The sequence below is a fragment of the Trachypithecus francoisi genome, unplaced genomic scaffold (assembly GCF_009764315.1).
Source record: "Trachypithecus francoisi isolate TF-2019V2 unplaced genomic scaffold, Tfra_2.0 Lachesis_group3, whole genome shotgun sequence".
NCBI lineage: Eukaryota > Metazoa > Chordata > Mammalia > Primates > Cercopithecidae > Trachypithecus > Trachypithecus francoisi.
Genome location: NW_022681468.1, coordinates 162,132,042 through 162,152,966, shown reverse-complemented (window position 1 = coordinate 162,152,966; position 20,925 = coordinate 162,132,042). Strand labels below are relative to the sequence as shown.

General features: G+C 36.8%; 1 protein-coding gene and 1 long non-coding RNA gene across 13 annotated transcripts in view; one reads left to right on the top strand and one right to left on the bottom strand.

The window, feature by feature from the left end:
- Positions 1–20,925, bottom strand: part of LOC117070982 — a 149,660-nt gene that overhangs the window by 17,627 nt on the left and 111,108 nt on the right. The window contains exon 8 of one of the 3 annotated variants that reach the window (XR_004432130.1): positions 20,556–20,595. The exons of the other annotated variants lie outside the window; for them this stretch is intronic. This is a non-coding gene — a long non-coding RNA (uncharacterized LOC117070982). Of the gene's footprint in view, positions 1–20,555; positions 20,596–20,925 lie in introns of those variants that run through there. 3 annotated transcript variants of the gene reach the window in all.
- The window catches only part of UBE3A (ubiquitin protein ligase E3A), a 102,179-nt gene that overhangs the window by 37,995 nt on the left and 43,259 nt on the right, over positions 1–20,925 (top strand). The gene's annotated exons all lie outside the window — the stretch shown is intronic.

The following is a 20,925-nucleotide window of genomic DNA, read 5'->3' as shown; positions in this document are numbered from 1 at the left end:
TAGATGCAGAAATTCTGAAGAAAATAATAACTAAATTCAACAGCGTATTAAAAGGATGATTTACTGTGATCACATGGGATTTACCTCAAGGGTACAAGGATTATCCAACAGACCCGAATCCATAAAATGTGGTACACCACATTAGAAGAACAAAGGCCAGAACCGTATGATCATCTCAATAGATAATTGAGAAAAAGCATTTGACAGAATTCAGCGTTCTTTTGTGCTAAAAACTCTCACAAATTAAATATAGAAGGAATATACCTCTATAAAATAAAGGCCATATTGACAGATCCACTGCTAGCATTATACTGAATGTTGAAAAGTTGAAAGCTTTTCTTTTGAGGTTAGGAAGAAAACGAGAATGCCATTTCTATTCAACACAGTACTGGAAGTGCTTGCGAGAGCAATTGGGCAAGAGAAAGAAAAGGCATCCCAGTAGGAAAGGAAGACATTGTTGCACCTGTTTGAAGATGACATGATCTTGTATATAAAAAACCCTAAAGACTCCACCAGAGAACTATCAGAACTGATAAACAAATTCAGTAAATTTGTAAGATACAAAATCAAGATACAAAAATCAGTAGAATTTCTGTACATTAATCACAGATTATCCAAAAGAGAAATCAAGAAGACAATTCCATTTATAATAGGTACCAAAAACAAAACATGCAGTGGCTCCCAGTGTCGGTGGTTCTACATTTGCGAATTGAATCCACATTTGGATGAAAATGTTTGAGGAAAAAATACAACAATAAAAAATACTGTTTTCTTATACAATAAGAAAACTACAGTATAGCAACTACGTAGCATTTATGTTGTATTAGGTACTAAGTAATGATTTAAAGCATACGAGAGGATGTGTATAGGTTGTATGCAAATACTATACCATTTTATATAATGGACTTGAGCATCCATGGATTTTGGTATCTATGGGAGATCCTGGAACCAATATCCAGCAGATACCGAGGGATAATTGTACTTAGAAATAATTTTAACCAAATAGTTGAAAACTATGTAGCATTGATTAAAGAAATAGAAGAAGATACAAATAAATAGAAAGTTATCTTGTGTTTATGGATTGGAAGAATTAATATTGTAAAATGTTTCTATTATCCAAAGCAATCTACAGTTTTAATGCAATCCTTATCAAAATTCCAATGTTAAATTTCACAAAACTAGAAAACAATGCTAAAATTTATATGGAACCACATAAGATCCTAAATAGCCAAAGCTATCATGAGTAAAAAGAACAAAGCTGGAGACATCACACTATCTGATTTCAAAATATAATACAAAGCTACAGTAATTACAACAGCATGGTAGTCACATAGAAGTAGACACGCAGGCTGGGCACAGTTGCTCACACATGTATCCCAGCACTCGGGGAGGCTGAGGCAGAAGGATTACTTGAAACCAGGAGTTTGAGAGCAGCCTGGGCAACATAGTGAGACCCTGTCTCTACAAAAAAAAAAAATTTTTAAAGCCAGACATGGTGCTGTGTATCCGTAGTCCTAGCTACCTGAGAGGCTGAAGGAGGAGGATTGCTAGAGCTCAGGAGCTCAAGGTTACAGTGAACTGTGATTGCATCACTGCACTGCAGCCTGGATGACAGAGTAAGACCCTGTCTTTTAAAAACAAAACAAAAGAAACAAACAGACACATCGACCCATAGAACAGAATAGAGAGCATAGAAATAAATTCGCGAACTGTCAGTTGATTTTGGACACGGTGCAAGGAACACAGGGAAAGGGAAGTCTGTTCAATAGGCGATGTTGGGAAAACGGAATATCTACATGCAGGAGAATGAAATCAGACCTGTATGTCACATCATATACCAAATTCAAGTTAAAATGGATTAAGGTCTTAAAAGTAAGACCCGAAACTGTAGAACTACCAGAATATAGGAGAAATGTACATGACATTGGTGTGGACAGTGATTTTTTTGGATATGACCCCAAATCACAGGCAACAAAAATAAAAGATGAATGAGATCACATCAAACTAAAAAGCTTCTGCATGGCAAAAAGAAAAAATCTACAGAATGAAAAAACAGCTCACAGAATGGAAGATAGTATTTGCAAACCATATATCTGTTAAGGGATTAATATGCAAAATATATAAGGAACTCAGATATCTCAATAGTAAGCATCTCAGTTAAGAAATGGACAAAGGACTTGAATAGACATTTCTCAAAATAAGACATTCAAATGGCCATTAGAATGGCTGTTAAAAGTATGATAAGGATTTGGAGACGAGATATCTTGCACATGGTAGGTATGTAAATAAGTACAGCATTTATGGAAAGTAGCATGAAGTTTGCTTAGAAATTAAAAAATAGAACTACCATATGATTCAGCAGTCACACTTGGATGTGTATATATATATCAAAAAATGAAATCAGTGTGCTGAAGAGATCTGTACTCCCATGTTCCTTTCAGTATTGTTTGCAATACCCATGATACAGCATCAGCCTAAGTGTTCATGGATAAAGAAAATGTGGTATATATACACAGTGGAATACACTTCAGCCATAAAAAGGAGGAAATGCTGTCATCTGTGACAGCAGGGATGAACCTGGAGGGCATTGTGTAAAGTAAGCCAGCCACAGAAAGGCAAATACTACATCTCTCTTAAATGTGGAATCTTAACTCAGAGATGTAAAATGGTGGTTACCAGGGGCTGGGGGTAGATGAACTGGGTTGCAGAGATGTTGGTCAGAGGACACAAAATTTCAATTAAGAGGAATTTGTTCAAGGTATCTGTTGTACAACATGGAAACTAGTTAGTAACAGTGTATTCTGGGAAATCACTAAGAGTAGATTTTAAATGTTCTACTGTAAAATGTAAGTATATGAGGTATTGCATGTATTAATTAGCTTGATCGAGCCATTCCACAATGTATACATATTTTGGAACATCATGTATATACAATAAGTACGTATCTTTTTTTTTTTTTTTTTTTTTTGAGATGGAGTCTTGCTTTGTCACTCAGGCTGCAGTGTAGTAGCGCGCATGATCTTGGCTCACTGCATCCTCTGCCTCCCAAATATGTATCATTTTTATTTGTCACCAAACCTGGTGTCGTGATAGGTGAAAGGGGATATGAGTATGAGTGAGACTGTTATAAAGATAGCTGAGATGATCATTATCAGAGGTTTTAATATGTCTAACAAAGACAAAGGAGTGATTTGCTGAAATGAGGAGGTGAAGATATCTCAAATTTAGAAAGGCAGATATTTTGGGGGCCTAGAGTATTGGGATAGAACCATGTACAGAGACGTTGAAGTCACTTTGCTGATGATGTAACTGGGGGCAAAGTGGAGGCTTAAATATGTGGGTTTAGTTGACCAGAACAGAGAGAAAGAGAAGGCATTCGGTTAAATGACGTGAGTTTCAAATTACAAGTTTTTTGTTGTTGTTGTTTGCTTTTAATACAGGGAATTTTTTTGTTTATTTTTAATACAGAGAATTAGAAGAATAATGGTGGACTTGGGTTTTAGGAGTCACATAAATGGGTTGCATGATAGGCCGTGCCTTCAGGGAAGAGCCAGGCTTTCGTGAAAGCTAAGAAGTTGAGGGGCCATTATGTAAAGTAGTTGAAGATGGGGGACAGCCTGTGGGTCTTCAGAAAGACTCTGGGTTTCTAGAGATCTTTCTGGAAGAGGTTAGGAGGATGAGTCAAGTTTAGAATGGAAGAGGATAGATGAAGCTTGCATTTGGTAGTAAAAACCAAGGATGAATGTGTGAGGCATGATTATTTGTCACAAGTTTCCAGGTGACACTGGCATTCAGTCCTTGTTGAATTAAGCAAGCTGTCTTACGGTTTTACTTGGCTGTGTTAAAGTAGAGTAACAGGAAATTAGACCTCCCATAATGTCTCAGTAGAGCTGTTTAAGTTTCTAGCCATAATTGGTATGAGAATATAGCTCTAAACCTTCAAGGCTGCTACCATTTCTCACATTCCTGTATCTAGAGACTATAGCCAGGCAGCACTTTCAGTGACGTGAGTAGGTCCGGGTTTGTTCAATTACTTTTGTACCAACCTAATACCTTAATAGTATTTGTCCTAATTTACAGAATAGATAATGAAGGATTCTTGGTTTTACCTGAGAACTAACTGTCCATTAATGGCAACATACCACATTTGTTGAAGCATGATTTTTTTTGTGTACTTTGACATGCATTTTATATTTTAATTTAACTAACGAATGCCTTGAATGCATCTTAAATAATAATTTATATACACTTAAAAGAACACTCCTGTTTGTTTTTAGGAATTCTTAGTGTTGCCGATTTCCTAGGATGTAGAAGAGCATAATAAAAAAAAATCAATACTCCTAAGCAAACATTTTTAACAACTGGACACCATTTTGTGGTTAAGCCTTGAAACAGAACTAATGCAATAACCTAGATCTTTTCATTTATTTGTGTGTTTATTTTACCTGGATTACTTTAGTTTTTTGTTTTGTTTGCTTGTTGTTTGAGACAGTGTCTTGCTCTGTCATAAGTGACAGAGCTGGAGTGCAGTGGTGTGATCAGAGCTCACTACAACTTTGAATTCCTGGGCTCAAGTGATCCTCGTGCCTCAGCCTCCTGAGTAGCTGGGACTACAGGCACATGCCACCATACCAGGCTAAAACATTAATTTTTTTTTTTTTTTTTCCTGTAGAGACAGGGTCTTACTATGTTGCCCAGGCTGGTCTTGAAGTCTTGGCCCCAAAGTAATCCTCCTGCCTTGGCCTCACAAAGTGCTGGGATTACATACGTGAGCCACCGTGCCTGGCCATGGATTTTGTTTAAATTTATAAAAACCATGTTGTGGGATCTCTTTGTATGTATTAATTTAGACCCCTTAATTTTCTTAATGATTTCATACCAGTTTCTCAGTAACTTCAGATTTTTTTTTTTTTTTTGAGATGGAGTTTGACCGTATTGGACAGGCTGGTCTCAAACTCCTGACCTCGTGATCTGCCTGCCTCGGCCTTCCAGAGCGCTGGGATTACAGGCGTGAGCCGCTGCACCCTACCAGATTGGATTTTTTATGTTTGGTATTTACTCTTTACCTGTAACACTAAGGCTATGTTTTCAGGTGTATAACTATAAATGGAGCAGGGGTAAATACAGCAAGTGATTTATGGTTCAATAAAGCAAGTTAGTTTTAATAAATGTTCAGTTTACTGTAAATGTCAGAAATGCCCCTGGACCCAGTCCTGGGGACGTTTTTATTCTTTCTCTCTAGGTTAGAGCTTTTAATCTACGCTTTGACAACTCTCCTGTTTCCATCACCAACTCTTGCCCCCTGAACTGTAGACTCATTTATCCAACAGTTAAGTCTCATTTTCAAACTTAACATGTCCTAAGTGGAGCTCCTGATTTTCATCCTCCCAAACCTACGTCTTTCATAATGTTTTGCCATCTCAGTCAGTAACAGCTCTTTTTCCCTCCTGTGCAACCAATGTGGCCTTGGAAGCATCTTTTAATTTCTCTATTCCCATATTCAAATTATTGGTAAATCTTGTTGGCTAACCTTCAAAATACCCATACCTCATGTTTTTTTAAGCCATTATACTTCTGTTTACCCTATTTAAAGGCATCATCTTTTGGCAAAAGAAAGAAATTGTTTCCCAGGAGTCTTGCACTTTACAGTGTATTCTCTAGTAGCAGCCAGAATGATGTTTTTAAAATCTGAGTTAAACCATGTTATTTATTATGCTCAGAACTTCTCAGAGGCTTCCCATCTTAAAAGTAAAATCTGGAGATTTACATGGCCCTGTATGAACTGGCTTCCTTTCACTTCTGTGATCTCTCTACCTAACTTGCTCATCTCTGTCTACGGTGACTGGATCCTTGTCATCTTAAGTCTCATAACTATTGTCAGTGACCCTGCAACCGTTCTCTGTGATAATCCATGTGGCTTCCTTGCTCACTTGATTCAGGGAGCGCTCTCTGCTCAAATGATGCTTTTTCTGACCAGCTGCATCAAAGAATGATCAGGTTCAATCTTCTACATTCCCCTTACCTTGCTGCATTTTTCTTCGTGGGATTTAATGTCATTTGACTTCTTGCGTATTGATTTCTTTGTTGTTTTGCTTCTTTACCACTAGAATGGAAGCCTAATGACAGTGCCTGGCATACAGTAGGTAGTCAGTAAGTACTTCCTACATGAAAGAATGAAGCTGGTAAATTTATGCAAAATGTTTGTTTCTGCCTTTTTAATTCTCTTGCAGAAATGTAGGAAGAATTTTTTAGGATCAGTTTATGTATATATATAAACTAATAAGTATGTACCCAGCCCGTAGGATGTGGCTAATAACACCTATCATCTTTTTGAGCGTTTAACATGTAGCAAGTCATTGTGCTGCATAATCCACATGATTATCTCAAATTTGATAGGAGAGTTGAGCCTTTTAATCAGAGTAGACCATGGAAATAGAGCTTGGATGCTTTTATTTCCTATATGACTTCCAACTTCGGTGTACTTACACATCTGAGCATTTATGGGACAAGTAACTTCTTGAAATATTTTCTGAAGTAAATCTCTTTAATCAAATAAGTGGTTCTCGTATTTTCAGAATCCTCTCCTATAGGTTCTGATATCATATTCTTGGTCTCCAGATTGACAAGGTCCTTTTGTATGCTTCCAATATGCTGAAGAAACCAGGAGGTATTCTGACATCTATTTCCCTACAAGGTCAAATAATTAGAGGAAGGTAGGTTTAATTGACACTGTTATCTAGACAGTATCAGAAGAGAAATTGAAAAATCTCCATTGAGGCTCTGTAATTTGCTAGGTTCTGAGGATACAACAGTAAATAAGTTACTGGGTCATATGCCTCAGCCTCCCATTTAATTAATAGGCAGTTATAACATATAATAGTGAGAATAGGTACTGGTTGCTATGAGACTACAGAGGAAGAATACCTAATCATCTTAAAAGTGATATATAAGCTGAAACCTTGAGGATGATTGGGAATAACTAAGAATCATGTGTTCTGGGCAGGAAGAATAACACCTGTAATCAGAGAAGACAGCAGAGCAAGTCCACTGAGTAGTAAGAAGTTCCGTATTGCTGTAATGTAGAGTTAGCTGATGGGAGGTGTGGAAAAAAATGCATTTGGATGTAGAAAACCAGGACCACGTTAAGGCCCTTTGCTTTCTTCTGACAGACGCAGGAGCCCATGAAAGGCATCAGGTGTGGGGGTGACACGAGTCACAGTCTGCCCTGCTTTTCTGCCACATGAAGCATCATATAAATCTATATCTTCTGTTTCAAAAAATGTAAGGAAACATACTTCTAGTTCACAGTAGGGATAGTTGAATGGATGAACTGCTTCTGGCTGAATCTTCTCAGAGTAGAATGAGCAAAAGATGGCTATGTTATGAGATTATCTAAGGAAAGATTTTTGTAATCATGTGAATTTTGAATTTATTTATGTGTTAATTATTCCCAAGAGATTTTTGGACACATTAATGAGAATAGTTTACCTTTAATACATAGAACTTCTTGTCGGCTACAAATGAGGATCAAAGCCAAAAGAGATTAATGAAAATAAAAGGGATGCTATTTCCCCAAATTAGCAGAACTTTTTGATTCACCAGTTCTTTGTTTTTAACTACTTGTACTGTCTGCCTCTTAAGATAATTGAATATTCACTGACATAATATAAATAAATTACTTACTACATGCGGATGAACGCTTGTTTTTATTAACATCTAAGCTTGTAGCATATCTTGTTGCCCACACCAGAAACCCTACCCATTATGTCTAGCTCTTCCAGCTTATTTACCTCTTACAAATTACTTATTTTAAATACTTCCTGAGTCAATTTCATCTTTTTTTTTTCTTGCTACTACTACATTCTTTGTCCGGACTATTACAGTAGTCATCACCTAACTGGATTGCTTGCCTCCAGTTTTGCCCACTTTGGTTTCAGTTATTGGAAAGGCAAATTTTATCAGCCACTTAGCTGCTTAAAACCCTTCAGTGACTCCTTGTGTTTTAGTTCTTATCTAATGGTTTATGAGTATAGTGGGTCACGAATCTTCTGGAAGACTGCATGTGCACTCCTGAAGTGTGCATGTGTTTTTATGAGGAGAAGGTCTTTAGCTTTTATTAGATTACTCCTCTTTCGGCTAAAAAAAGAATTACTTATCATGGCCAGTGAGGTCTTCCATGATCTGGCTTCTCCCTGCCTCTCCGTTTTCATATTTTTGAAACTTTTCTTGAACTTTAGGCTCTTGAAGTGCTTGGAATTGTCTTATAATACCGTGTTCTCATGTCCCTGTGCTTTTACTCATTTTCCTCTATCTGAAACATTCTTCCCACCCTTAGTGTCATCAGCTCCTAGTCATCTTTTGTGATTCACCTCTGCTAAGTTGCCTCTCTTTGTATTGCTATTCCTCTGTAGTCATCTCTGTCATATTGAAATCATGTGACTTTCTCTTTCTTTAAACATTGTAATTCCTGGAAGAGCCCATTTTATGTAGCCTGACAAGCAGAATTTATACTGAAGTAGACATTTGGAAGTCATTTAGTTATTGCTCAATCCTTGAAAGAAGATGAAACTGTCCAAAGGGAAATTTAAAGGAGAAAGTATCTAATAGCTGATCCCTGGAGAATACAAATGTCTCTAGATTTGAAAGCGAAGTCTCTGAAAAACAGCCAGAGAGAAGGGAGGAAACCAAGAAATAGTGTCTTAGACCCAAAAGTCAATAGTTTCTAAAAGGTCTATATTTCTTAGGAAGGCCAAGTAAAATAAGTAGTGAAAAGTGATGACCTGTCTAAAGCAGATTCTTCATTTCCAGTTACAGAAGCTGGGTTATAGGTGCAGTAAGCTCCGGACATGTTCTTCTCCCACACAGTATGTTTTCCGTGTTCTCCACTGCTGCTTTCAACTATTCCTGTTACTCTCTCAGCATCAAAATCCCTGCTCCTTTGAAGCTTATGCCTTCTGGTTGTGTCATCCTCTATCTGCCTTTAGTGAGCTCTCAGTTTCTTCTTGGTGTTTGAAGACTGATACCTGAACTTAAACTCTTCTTCACTCTTGCCCAAATCTGCTGCCATCTTTATTTATCTGATTAACCCCTCACTCCCTAGCAACTCAAATTCCCATCTGTTTTATCTACAGTAATGTTCACCTCTGCATCACTGCTGCTTCCCATGTCTACAGGCATGCCAACTCAAACTGTTTTACCCCAAAACCTTTAGTGAAAACCCCTTATCTCAGGTTGCAGTCTTTGAATGCTTTCCTACTATCTTAAACTTGTTTTCTTTCTTTGCGCCTTTTCTTCCTGCTCTTTGAGACTTGTCCTACGGCTCCTCTACTGTCTTCCAGCTACAGTTCCCTCTTGTTCCTGACATGTACTGCTCAGACCCAGGAGATGGATAAGTAGTAGTATTTCACGTGTCATTTTTTCTCTGGGGAGCAGTAGTCATAAAATAATTGACTAAGATAAAACAGGTTTTCATCAGTTTATATAAGAGGTAAAGAAAAAAATGGGGTAGATTTTTAAAAATTGTCAAAAACAACAAACTGGACGATATTAATGATTTGAAGTTAGTATAGTACGATTGTGGTTAACTGTGTGCACATTGTTGTGCAGCAGATCTCTAGAACTTTTTCATCGTGTAAAACAGAAACTACATTCATTGAACAACTCTTCTTTTCCCCCTTCTTCCTATTCCTTGGCAAATACCATTCTACTTTTTGCCTCTAAAATTTGACTATTTTAGTTACTTCATATAAGTGGAATCATTATGTATTTGTCTTTTGTTGACTGGACTATTTCACATAGCATAATGTCCTCAAGGTTCATTTGTGTTGTAGCATATTACAGGATTTCTTTCTTTTTGTTTTTTTAGGCTGAATAACATTTTGTTATATATGTATACCACATTTTCTTTAACCATTTGTTGATGGATGTGTAGGTTGCTTCCACTTCTTGAATATTGTAATGTTGAAATAAACATGGGTGTACAAATATTTTTTTGAGAACCTGTTATTAACACATTTGGGAGTATACCCAGGTGTTGGATTACTGGATCGTATGTATTCTATTTAAAAAAAAATTTTTTTTTTTTTTTTTTACAGGAGTTCTAGGTTCACAGAATTGAGAGGAAGGTACAGAGATTTCCCCTGTACCTCCTTCCACACATGTATAGATTCTCTCCTAGTCAGTGCCCATCTCCCATCAGAGTGGTACATGTCTTTCTGATGAGCCTATATTGATATATCATAATTACCCCAAGTCTGTAGTTTATATTAGGGATCGTTCTTAGTGCTGTACGTTCTGTGGCATTGAACAAAGTATAACGACATGTATCCACCATTATAGTATCATACAGAATGTTTTCACTGCCCCAAAATCCTCTGTGTTCTGCCTATTTATCTTTCCTTCCCTCCCACTCCTTGCACCAGTCCTTTTACTGTGTCTGTAGCTTTACCTTTTCCAGCATATTATATACTTGTAATCATGCAGTATATAGCCGTTTCATCATGACTATTTTTACTTACTAATATGGATTAAAGTTTCTTCCATGTCTTCATAGGTACCTCTCTTTTTCCATTTTCTGGACATATCACAGTTTGTGAATGAATATTCACCTAATGAAGGACATTGTTGTGGTTGCTTCCACATTTTGCTAATTATGAATAAAACTGCTGTAAATATCGGTGTGCAGGTTTTTGTACAGACTTAGGTTTTCAGTGACTTTGTGTGAATACCAGGGAGTGCATTTGCTGGATCTTATGGCAAAAGTGTTTAGTTTTGTAGGAAATGTCCAAACTGTCTTCTAATATGACTCTATCCTTTTACATTTTTCACCAGCAATGAGCGAGTGTTTCTGTTGCTCTACATCTTCACCAGTATTTGGTGTTATCACTGTTCTGAATTTTGGCCATTCTGATAGGTGTGTATAATTTTGATTTATGTTTCTCTGATGTCGTATGATGTGTGAGGCATCTTTTCATATGCTGAATTGACATCTGCATATCTTTGGTGAGGTGTCTGTTAAGGTTGTTCTAATTGGGTTGTTTTCTTGTGGAATTTTAATAGTTCCTTACACTATATCTGTCTCTCTGTCTGTCTGTCTGTCTATCTATTGAGACGGAGCCTTGCTTTGTCACCCAGGCTGCAGTGTAGTGGCGCAATCTCGGCTCACTGCAACCTCTGCCACCTGGGTTCAAGTGATTCTCCTGCCTCAGCCTCCCAAATAGCTGGGATTATAGGCGTGCACTCCCACACCTGGTTAATTTTTGTATTTTTAGTTGAGACGGGTTTTCACTATGTTAGCCAGGCTGGTCTCGACCTCCTGACCTCAGGTGATCCACCCACCTTGGCCTCCCAAAGTGCTGCGATGTAAGCCACCACGCCCAACCTCCTTACGCGTTTTAGTTAATAGTTCTTTATCAGATGTGTCTTTCACAGATATTTCCTCCCTATCTGTGGCTTGTCTTTTCATACTCTTGACATTGTCTTTTGCAAAAGACACAACAATTTTTAAGAAACAAGTAGACAATTTTAATGAAGTATAGCTTATCAACTCTTTTTTTCATGGTTGGTACCTTTGTTGCCGTATCTAAAAAGTCATCACCAAACCCAAGATCTAGATTTTCTCCTATGTTATCCTCTAGGAGTTTTATAGTTTTGAGTTTTACCTTTAATTCTCTGGCTTATTTTTGAGTTTATTTTTGTGAAGGGTGTAAGACCTGTGTCTAGACTCTTTTTTTTTTTTTTTTTTGCATGTGGATGTTCAGTTATTACCACTGTTTATTGAAAAAGACTGTTTTCTTCGTTGTATTGCCTTTGCCTCTTTGTCAAATGCTGCCATTGCTCCTTTGACTATGTGGGTCCATTTCTGGGCTCTCTATTCTATTTCGTTGATCTGTTTTGTCAGTTCTTTTGTCATTAGCACGCCATCTTCACAACTGGAGCTTTACAGTAAATCTTGAAGTCAGTAGTGTCCATCTGACTTTTTCTGTCAATATTGAGTTGGCTCTTCTGGGTCATGGAATAGCTCTTTCTTATTTAGTTCTTTGATTTCTTTCATCAGAGTTCTAAAAAATTTTTCCTCATATTGTTAGATCTGTACTTAAGTATTTCATTTTGGGATACACTAATGTAAAATGGTATTGTGTTTTAAATTTCAAATTCAACTTACTTGTTGCTGGTTTACCGGAAAGCTATTAACTTTTTTATATGAGCCTTGCATCCTGCAGCTTTGCTATAATCACTTATTAGTTCCAGGAGGTTTTTGTTGTTTTTCTTTTTTTCAAATTCTTGTATCTGTTCTACACATACAGTCATTTCATCTATAAACAAAGGCATTTTTTTTGTTGTTGTTCCCAGTTAGTATACCCTTTATTTCCTTTTCTTGTCTTACTGTATTAGCTAGGACTTCCAGTATGAAGTGGTGAGGTGAGGAAATTCCTGTCTTGTTCCTGATCTTAGTGAGAAAGTTTCTAGTTTCTCATCATTAAGGATGCTGTTAGCTGTATGTTTTTTGTAAACGTTCTTTATCAAGTTGAAGGTGTTCCCTCTATTCCTAGTTTACTAGTTTCTATCATGAGTGGGTTTTAAATTTTGTCATATACTTCTCTCCATCTGTTGGTATGGTCATGTGATTTTTTTTTTTCTTTAGTCTGTTGATATGGTGAATTGCATTAATTGATTTTCCAATATTGAACCAGTCTTGCATATCTGGGATAAATCCTACTTTCTGCTGGTGGAGAAATTTGTTGTTTTTAGTTTGCTAATACTTGTTTACGATTTTTGCATCTTTGTTCATGACAAATATTGGTCTGTAGTTTTCTGATAATGTCTTTGTCTGGTTTGGGTATTAGAGTAATGCTGACCGACTTCATGCAGTGAGATAGGAGCATCCCCTTTGTTTCTGTCTTCTGAAAGAGATTGTAGAGAATTGGTGTGGTTTCTTCCCTAAATGTTTAGTAGAATTCATCAGAGAATCCATCTGGGTCTGATGCCTTCTCTTTTAGAACATTATTAATTACATATTTAATTTCTATAGTATATGCTTTTTAATCAAGATTATTTCTCCTTAGAGTTCTAATAGACTGTGTCTTTTAAGGAATTGTTTCATTTCGTCTAGGTTACCAAATTTGTGGCCATAAAGTTGTTCATAATATCCCTTGATTATCCTTTTAATGCCCATGAGATCTGTAATGATGTGTACTCTTTTCATTCTGATATTAGTTATTTTGTCCTTTGTCTCTTTTTCTTAGTTAGCCTGACTAGAGGCTTATTGATTTTATTGATCTTTTCCGAGAACCAGTTTTTGATTTCTTTGATTTTTCTCTTGTTTTCAATTTCATTGATTTCTGCTCTAATTTTTATTACTTCTGTTTGGATTTCATTTGCTTCTTCTAGTTTCATAAGGTGGTAGCTCAGATAATTGATTTTTAGATCATTCTTTTCTTTCTTTTTTTTTTTTTTGTTTTTGTTTTTTTTTGAGACGGAGTCTCGCTTTGTCGCCCAGGTTGAAGTGCAGTGGCACAATCTCGGCTCACTGCAAGCTCTGCCTCCTAGGTTCACACCATTCTCCTGCCTCAGCCTCCCAAGTAGCTGGGACTATAGGCACCCGCCACCACACCCGGCTGATTTTTTTTTTTTGTATTTTTAGTAGAGACGGGGTTTCAGTGTGTTAGCCAGGATGGTCTTGAACTCCAGACCTCATGATCCGCCCACCTCAGCCCTCCAGCCACCTCAGCCCCCCAGAGTGGTGGGATTACAGGCGTGAGCCACCACGCCTGGCCTAGATCATTCTTTTCTAATAAATGCATCAGTGTTGTATGTTTCTTTCTAAGTACTGCTTTCACTGTATCCCGCAAATTTGGATAAGTTGTGTTTTCATGATATTTTCACTTTATAATGGCATTAGTGGGACACAACCCAATAAGTAAGTTTAGGAGCGTCTGTATGCGTAAGGACAATTGTTGACATTATTTTGAACAAATTCTTATTTGTTAGATAATTAAGTATAAGAAAAATAAAAGGTTTATTCAGTGTTTGCTTCTTTTGATGCTCTGTATATATAGATTTCAGTTTAACTTTTGAGTAATAATCTCACAAGGTAGGGTGCTAGGTTTATGAATTTTTTCTCTCAACACTATAAATATTTCACCCCACTCTTTTTCTTGTAGGAAGTCACATGTATTTTTTCTTTTTTTTCTTTTTTTCCTCTCTGGGTAAAGTGATTTTTTCCCCTCTGGCTTACTTCAGATTTTTTTCTTATCCTTGAATTTCTGTAGTTAACAACGTTTTATGCCCAGATGTAGTTTTTTGGCATATATTTTCAAGCTCAGAGATTCTTCATCCATGCCCAGCCTACTAATAAGCCCATCAAAGGCATTCTTCATTTCTCTTACAGTGTTCTGTTTTTTGTTTTTGTTTTTGTATTATCTCTAGCATTTCCTTTTGGTTCTTTCTTAGGATTTTCATCTCTCCTTTTTCTTTTTTAACATGTTGTTTACTCAATTTGTTAGGGCCTTAGCATATTAATCATGGTTGTTTTAGATTCCCAGTTTGATAATTCCAAATCCCTGCTGTATTTGGTCCTGATGCTTGTTTTTTACCTTTTATTATGCCCTGTAATTTTTTTCTTGATAGCTTGGACACGATGTACTAGATAAAAGGAACTGTTGTAAATGAGCCTTTAGTAATGTGGTTGTAAGGTGTAGGAAGAGGAGAAGAGTTCTGTAGTCTGATGATTAGGTCAGTCTTTTAGTGAGCTTATGCCTCTGGACTGTGAACTTCACAAGTGTTTCTCAGTCCCACCCCCTCCCCCCATTCCCTTAGATAGAACAAGATAGCTATAATGGCGTGGAGTTGGGTTATTTCTCTTCCCCCACATCATTTTGGCTTTGCTACAACACCAGCAGGTCAGGCTCTGGTTAGTTTCTCCTGAGGACAAACCTTGTTAAGACCAGAATACTCTGGTGTACTTGAAAATTGTTTCTCTTTGCCTCCCCTGCTGAGGGTTGAGAATTTTTCTCCTGTATTTACTGTGAGAAGCTGGTCAATTGCCTGGATGTAAAACTTAGAAAATTATAGGGGTCCCCCTGTAATTGGGTAACTGTGGAGTTTTTAGCTTTCGGAGTTGTCCACACTGAGCCTTCATCAGTTTGTCCGTTACACTTCAGGATTTCTTACCCGGTGGAGGTTTCTGCTTGTGTTTTTCATCTCAGATAAATGGTGATGCTATGTGTTCACCTGTCCTTCGCTCTCACTTACAGGCAGTCATTTGCCCTGTGACCTCACTTATCCTATCTCAGATTTGATTGTTTTTCAGTTTGTCATTTTTTACTTGTTGTTAGAATGGAGTGGTGACTTCCAAGCTCTTTATATGTGGAACTGGAGGTAGTTCTATTTTAAATTTTTTGAGGGACCTTCATGTTGTTTTCATAGTGCCTGGCATCATTTTACATTTTCACCAATGGTGCATAAGGGTTCCAGTTTCTCCATATCTTCACCAACACTTATTTTCTGTTTTTTTTTATGGTGGTCATCCTAATGGTTTCAGATGGTATGTCATTACAGTTTAGATTCGCATTTCCGTACTGATCAGTGATGTTGAGCATCTTTTCATGGGCTTATTGGCCATTTGTATACATTCTTTGGAAAAATGACTATTCAAGTCTTTTGTCCACTTTTTAATTAGATTTTTTGTTGTTGAATTGTAGGAGTTATTTGTATATTCTGAATATTAACCAAATAACAGATACATGGGTATGGAAATATTTTCTCCTGTTTTGTAGGTTGCCATTTTACTTTGTTTACTGTTTGCTTTGCACAAATTTTTGAGTTTGTGTATCCCTGGTTTGTCTATTTTTGCTTTGGTTGCTTGTGGTTTTGGTGATCTATTCAAGAAATCATTGCCAAGTCCAATGTCATGAAGCTTTTTCTCTATGTTTTCTTGTAGCAGTTTTATAGTTTGATGTTTAATCCATCTTGAGCTTATTTTTGCATATGGTGTAAGATAAGGCTCCAACTTCATTCTTTTGCATGTTAGATTCCAGATTTCCCAACACAGTTTGTTGAAGAACCTCTTTTCCCTATTTCTGTGTTCTCTCTTCTGCTTAGTTGGTCTGTATATCTGTCTTTATGCCAGCACCATAGTGTTTTGATTATTATAGCTTTGCAATATCTTTAGAAATCAGGAAATGGGAGGCCTCTAGCTTTGTTTTTTGTCCAGATTGTTACGGCTATTCAGAGTCCTTCAAGATTCCGTAATAATTAAAAAATTTTTTTTTCTATTTCTGTAGAAAATGCCATTGGGATTTTGATAGGGATCTGCAGGTTGCTTTCAGTAGTATTGCCATCTTAACGATACTAAATCTTCCAATTCATAAACTTGGATGTCTTTCCATTTATTTATATTATCTTCAATTTCTTTCAGCGTTGTTGTATAATTTTTTTTTTTTTTTTTTTTTTGAGGAGGGAGGGACAGAGTCTCACTTTGTCACCAGGCTGGAGTGGAGTGGTGCGATCTCGGCTCACTGCAACCTCTGCCTCCCGGATTCAAGTGATACTCCTGCCTCAGCCTCCCGAGTTGCTGGGATTATAGGCGTGTGCCACCAAGCCCGGCTAATTTATTTTGTATTTTTAGTAGAGACAGGATTTCACCATGTTGGCCAGGATGGTCTCAATTTCTTGACCTCGTGATCCGCCCACCTTGGCCTCCCAAACTGTTGGGATTACAGGCGTGAGTCACTGCGCCCGGCCTATGTTGTATAATTTTCAATGTACGTGTCTTTCGTTTCCTTGTTGAAAATATTCCCTTAGTATTTTACTCTTTGATTTCATTTTAAATGGATTTTAAAAATTAATTCCCTTTTGGATTCTTCATTTTTAGTATTTAGAAATGCAACTCTTTTCTTAATGTTGGTTTTTATATCCTGTAACTTTATTTTTATATCCTGTATCCTTTATTCTAAGTTTTTTTTCTTTTTGGTGAGCTAGAGTTTTCAACGTATAAGATCATGTCATTTGAGGCCGGGCGCGGTGGCTCACGCCTGTAATCCCAGCACTTTGGGAGGCCGAGGCGGATCTCCTCACAAGGTCAGGAGATCGAGACCACGGTGAAACCCCGTCTCTACTAAAAATACAAAAAATTAGCTGGGCGCGGTGGCGGGCGCCTGTAGTCCCAGCTACTAGGGAGGCTGAGGCAGGAGAATGGCATGAACCCAGGAGGCGGAGCTTGCAGTGAGCCGAGATTGCGCCATTGTACTCCAGCCTGGTGGACAGAGTGAGACTCCGTCTCAAAAAAAAAAAAAAAAAGATCATGTCATTTGCTAACGGAAGTAATTTTACTTCTTACTTTTCCCATTTAATACCTTTTATTTCTTTTTCTTACCCAATTGCTGCTGACTCTGGCAGGGCTTCTGATAGTGTGTTGAATAGAAGTGGTGAATGTGTGCATTCTTGTTCCGTTTGTGATCTTAGAGGGAAAACTTTCAGTTTTTCATCATTGAATAACATTAGCTGTGGTCTTTCTATATATGGCCTTCATTATTTTGAAGTAATTTCCATATCTTTCTAGCAAATTGAGTGTTTTTTGTTTTTGTTTTTGTTTTTGAGACAAAATCTTGCTCTTGTCACCCAGGCTGGAGTGCAATGATGCGATCTCAGCTCACTGCCAGCTCTGCCTCCTGGGTTCAAGTGATTCTCCTGCCTCAGTCTCCCGAGTAGCTGAGATTACAGGTGCCCACCACCACACGTAGCTAGTTTTTGTATTTTTAGTAGGGACGGGGTTTCACTGTGTGACCAGGCTGGTCTCACACTCCTGACGTCAGGTGATCTGCCCACCTTGCCCTCCTAAAGTACTGGGATTACAGGCATGAGCCACCATATCTGGCCTTTTTTTAAATCACAAAAGGATGTTCTTTTTAATGCATTGTTGAATTCTCTTTCTTGGTATTTTGTTGATTTTTTTTTGCATCAGTATTTATTAGGGATTCTTTTTTCTTGTAGTAAATTTGTCTGATTTTGATATCTAAGTAATGCTTACTTAACATTACTGTGATTATCAAAATCATAAAGTGATTTTGAAAGTGTTCTGTCCTCTTTAGTTTTTTCAAAGAGTAATGTTTGGTAGAGTTTTCATTGAAGCCCTGGTATTGTTGGACAGTTCCTGATTCAATCTCTGATAATTCTAGGTCCATTCAGAAGTTGTATGTATTTGTGACTCAGTCTTGGTGGGTTGGATGTGTCTATCCATTCTCAGAGGTTATCAGATTTGTTGGGGCGTAGTTGTTCATATTAGTCTTTTAAGGTCCTATTTATTTCTGTGGCAGCAGTTGTTGTATCTCCTTTCTAATTTCCAATTTTTGCTATTTGTGTCTATTCTCTTCATTTCTTAGTCTAAGAATTTGCCAATTTTGTTGATCTTTTCAATGAAACAGCCACTCCTAATTTTGTTGATTTTTTTCTATTGCAAAAATTTTCTGTTTTTCTCTGTTTTGTTTATTTTAACTGTAATTTGTTATTTCCTTTTTTTTTTTTTTGGTAAGTTTGAGTCTAATTTGTTCTTCATTTCCTAGTTCTATAAGATGTAAAGTTAATTTGTTGATTTGAGGTTTTTCTTCCTAACTGTGAAATATGATATGTTAAAACAGATTTTCATTTTACAGATGAATTATATAAATATTTAGTTGTATAATTTTACTTTTTAAAATCATATATCAAGCATTCTGGACATTGAGACTGTAAAAATGAATAAAACAGTTCTTAAAGGTTAACCTATATTTCAAACACATGAAAATACTGATTTGTTTGTATTTATTTTTTTCATGAAAATCGTCTTGTTCTATATTTAATAGGTTTTTGTTTGGTTCATGGTTCTAAAGAGTTCACAATTGTAGGTTTAGTCTTGAAATAATCTAAATTCATTTCATCCCATTGTAACAGACCCTACATCGTACTGAATATAGCTGTGTCACAGATGTCTCTTACAATCTATTTCTACAAGGCCTAGAACTATTTGGGATACCATTGCTCACTCTTACAAATTTGTACATTAAAAATAACTTTGAGACGGAATGGAGTTTTGTAACATCCCAGAAAGAATAAAGAGGCTCCACTTACGAGAAATTACTAAGCAGTGGTTCTTAGCTTTATAGACTAATTACATAAGCCTTGAGTTCTTTCTATTTTATATCTGCTTTTTAGACTTCTCACATGGTCATTCTGCTGTACCTTCTGTAAATATAAAGGTCACTCTACTTATAGTCATGTTTTCCTTTTAATCTTTCCCTTTTTATTTTTTATTCTTTGCTTTACTCACCATCAGTTTTTATATTGCATCTCACAGTTCATATTTCTCGTTTGTCATTTCTGATTCTAATTGTAATTCTAATCTTATTTGTTCAGTGTTCACTGTCACATCTTCACTTTCTGGCAGCTGTTTCTGTGGCCTCATCTTCTTAGTGCTTGTATTCATTGCTTATATTCCAATTGTCTTGTACATTCATTTTTTTAGTGAACTAAGCCAGACACAGAAAGACAAATATCACATGTTCTCACTGATATGTGGGAACTAAAAAATGTTGAACACAGATTTTATAGCTGACACACATATGCCTGTCACCTAGATTCTGCCATTAATATTTACATTGCTTTATCTTATAACCATCCTTGTATCATCAGTCCATCTTAATTTTTATGCCTTTCGAAGTTAATTGCTAACATCAGTACACAGCCCTCTAGGTGAAACCGTTTTTAAACTGATTGCTGTCAAGTTGTCTAGGGTAAACTGACCTTCCAAATATGACTTATTCCATAGGACTTCTGTTTGTAGCACTGTCCCACTAATTCAGTCATAGAAATAAATAATTGGAAAGTATTGTCTGTTTGAAATGGATAAGTATTTTCATGTGTCTAACTTTACAGGACTTTTACTAGAAGGTCTCACTTGGCCTTCATTGCTGACTAAATAAGAAAAGTTTGTTTTATTTTAAAAATCAACACATTATAACATACTTTTTTGAGTAAAAAGAAAAGTCAATGTAATGTGAAGAAATTATGGCAAGTAAGCTATAGTTCCTCTTCCAGGAATTTTGATTATGAGCAGCTGATAAGGTGTTGCTAAAGGGACCTCATCAGGGAAATTCCTTTCTTTCCTTCTTTTTCTTTTGCATCCTCTCCTTTTCCTCACTTTCTTTTTCCCTCTTTCCCTCTTCTCCTCTTGTCTTTAATAATACTTGGGGAAAGGTACACCTTTTATTTTACTTATTTGCTGAGGGGAAAGAGAGAGTTAAGAGACCAAATGATTAGACGGCAGGGTCACTGGAGGGCAGAGATAAATAACATCCTAAATTAAGGGTTGGCAAACATTTTCTTTAAAAGGCAGGTGGTATTTGTTTTAGGTTTTGCAGGCCTAGAGTACTCAACTCTGCCATTGTAGTATGAAAAACAGCCATAAACTATATAGTATATTGTATTAGTCCATTTTCACGCTGCTGATAAAGACATACCTGAGACTGGGGGAAAAAAAGAGGTTTAATTGGACTTACAGTTCCACATGGCTGGGAAGGCTTCAGAATCATGGCGAAGGTGAAAGGCACTTCTTGGATGGCACTGACAAGAGAAAATGAGAAGGATGCAAAAGCGGAAACCCCCGATAAAACCATCAGATCTCGTGAGACTTACTACCACAAGAACAGCATGTGGGAAACTGCCCCCATGATTCAAGTTATCTCCCACCCGATCACTCCCACAACACATGAGAATTAAGGGAGTACAATTCAAGATGAGATTTGGGTGAGGACATAGAGCCAAAGCATATCATATATAGTATATTTATAAATGAATGAACTTGGGTATGTTCCAGTACACTTGATGGACACTGAAACTTGAATTTCCTATAATTTTCACATCACAAAATACTCTTTTTTAAACTTTTCCAGC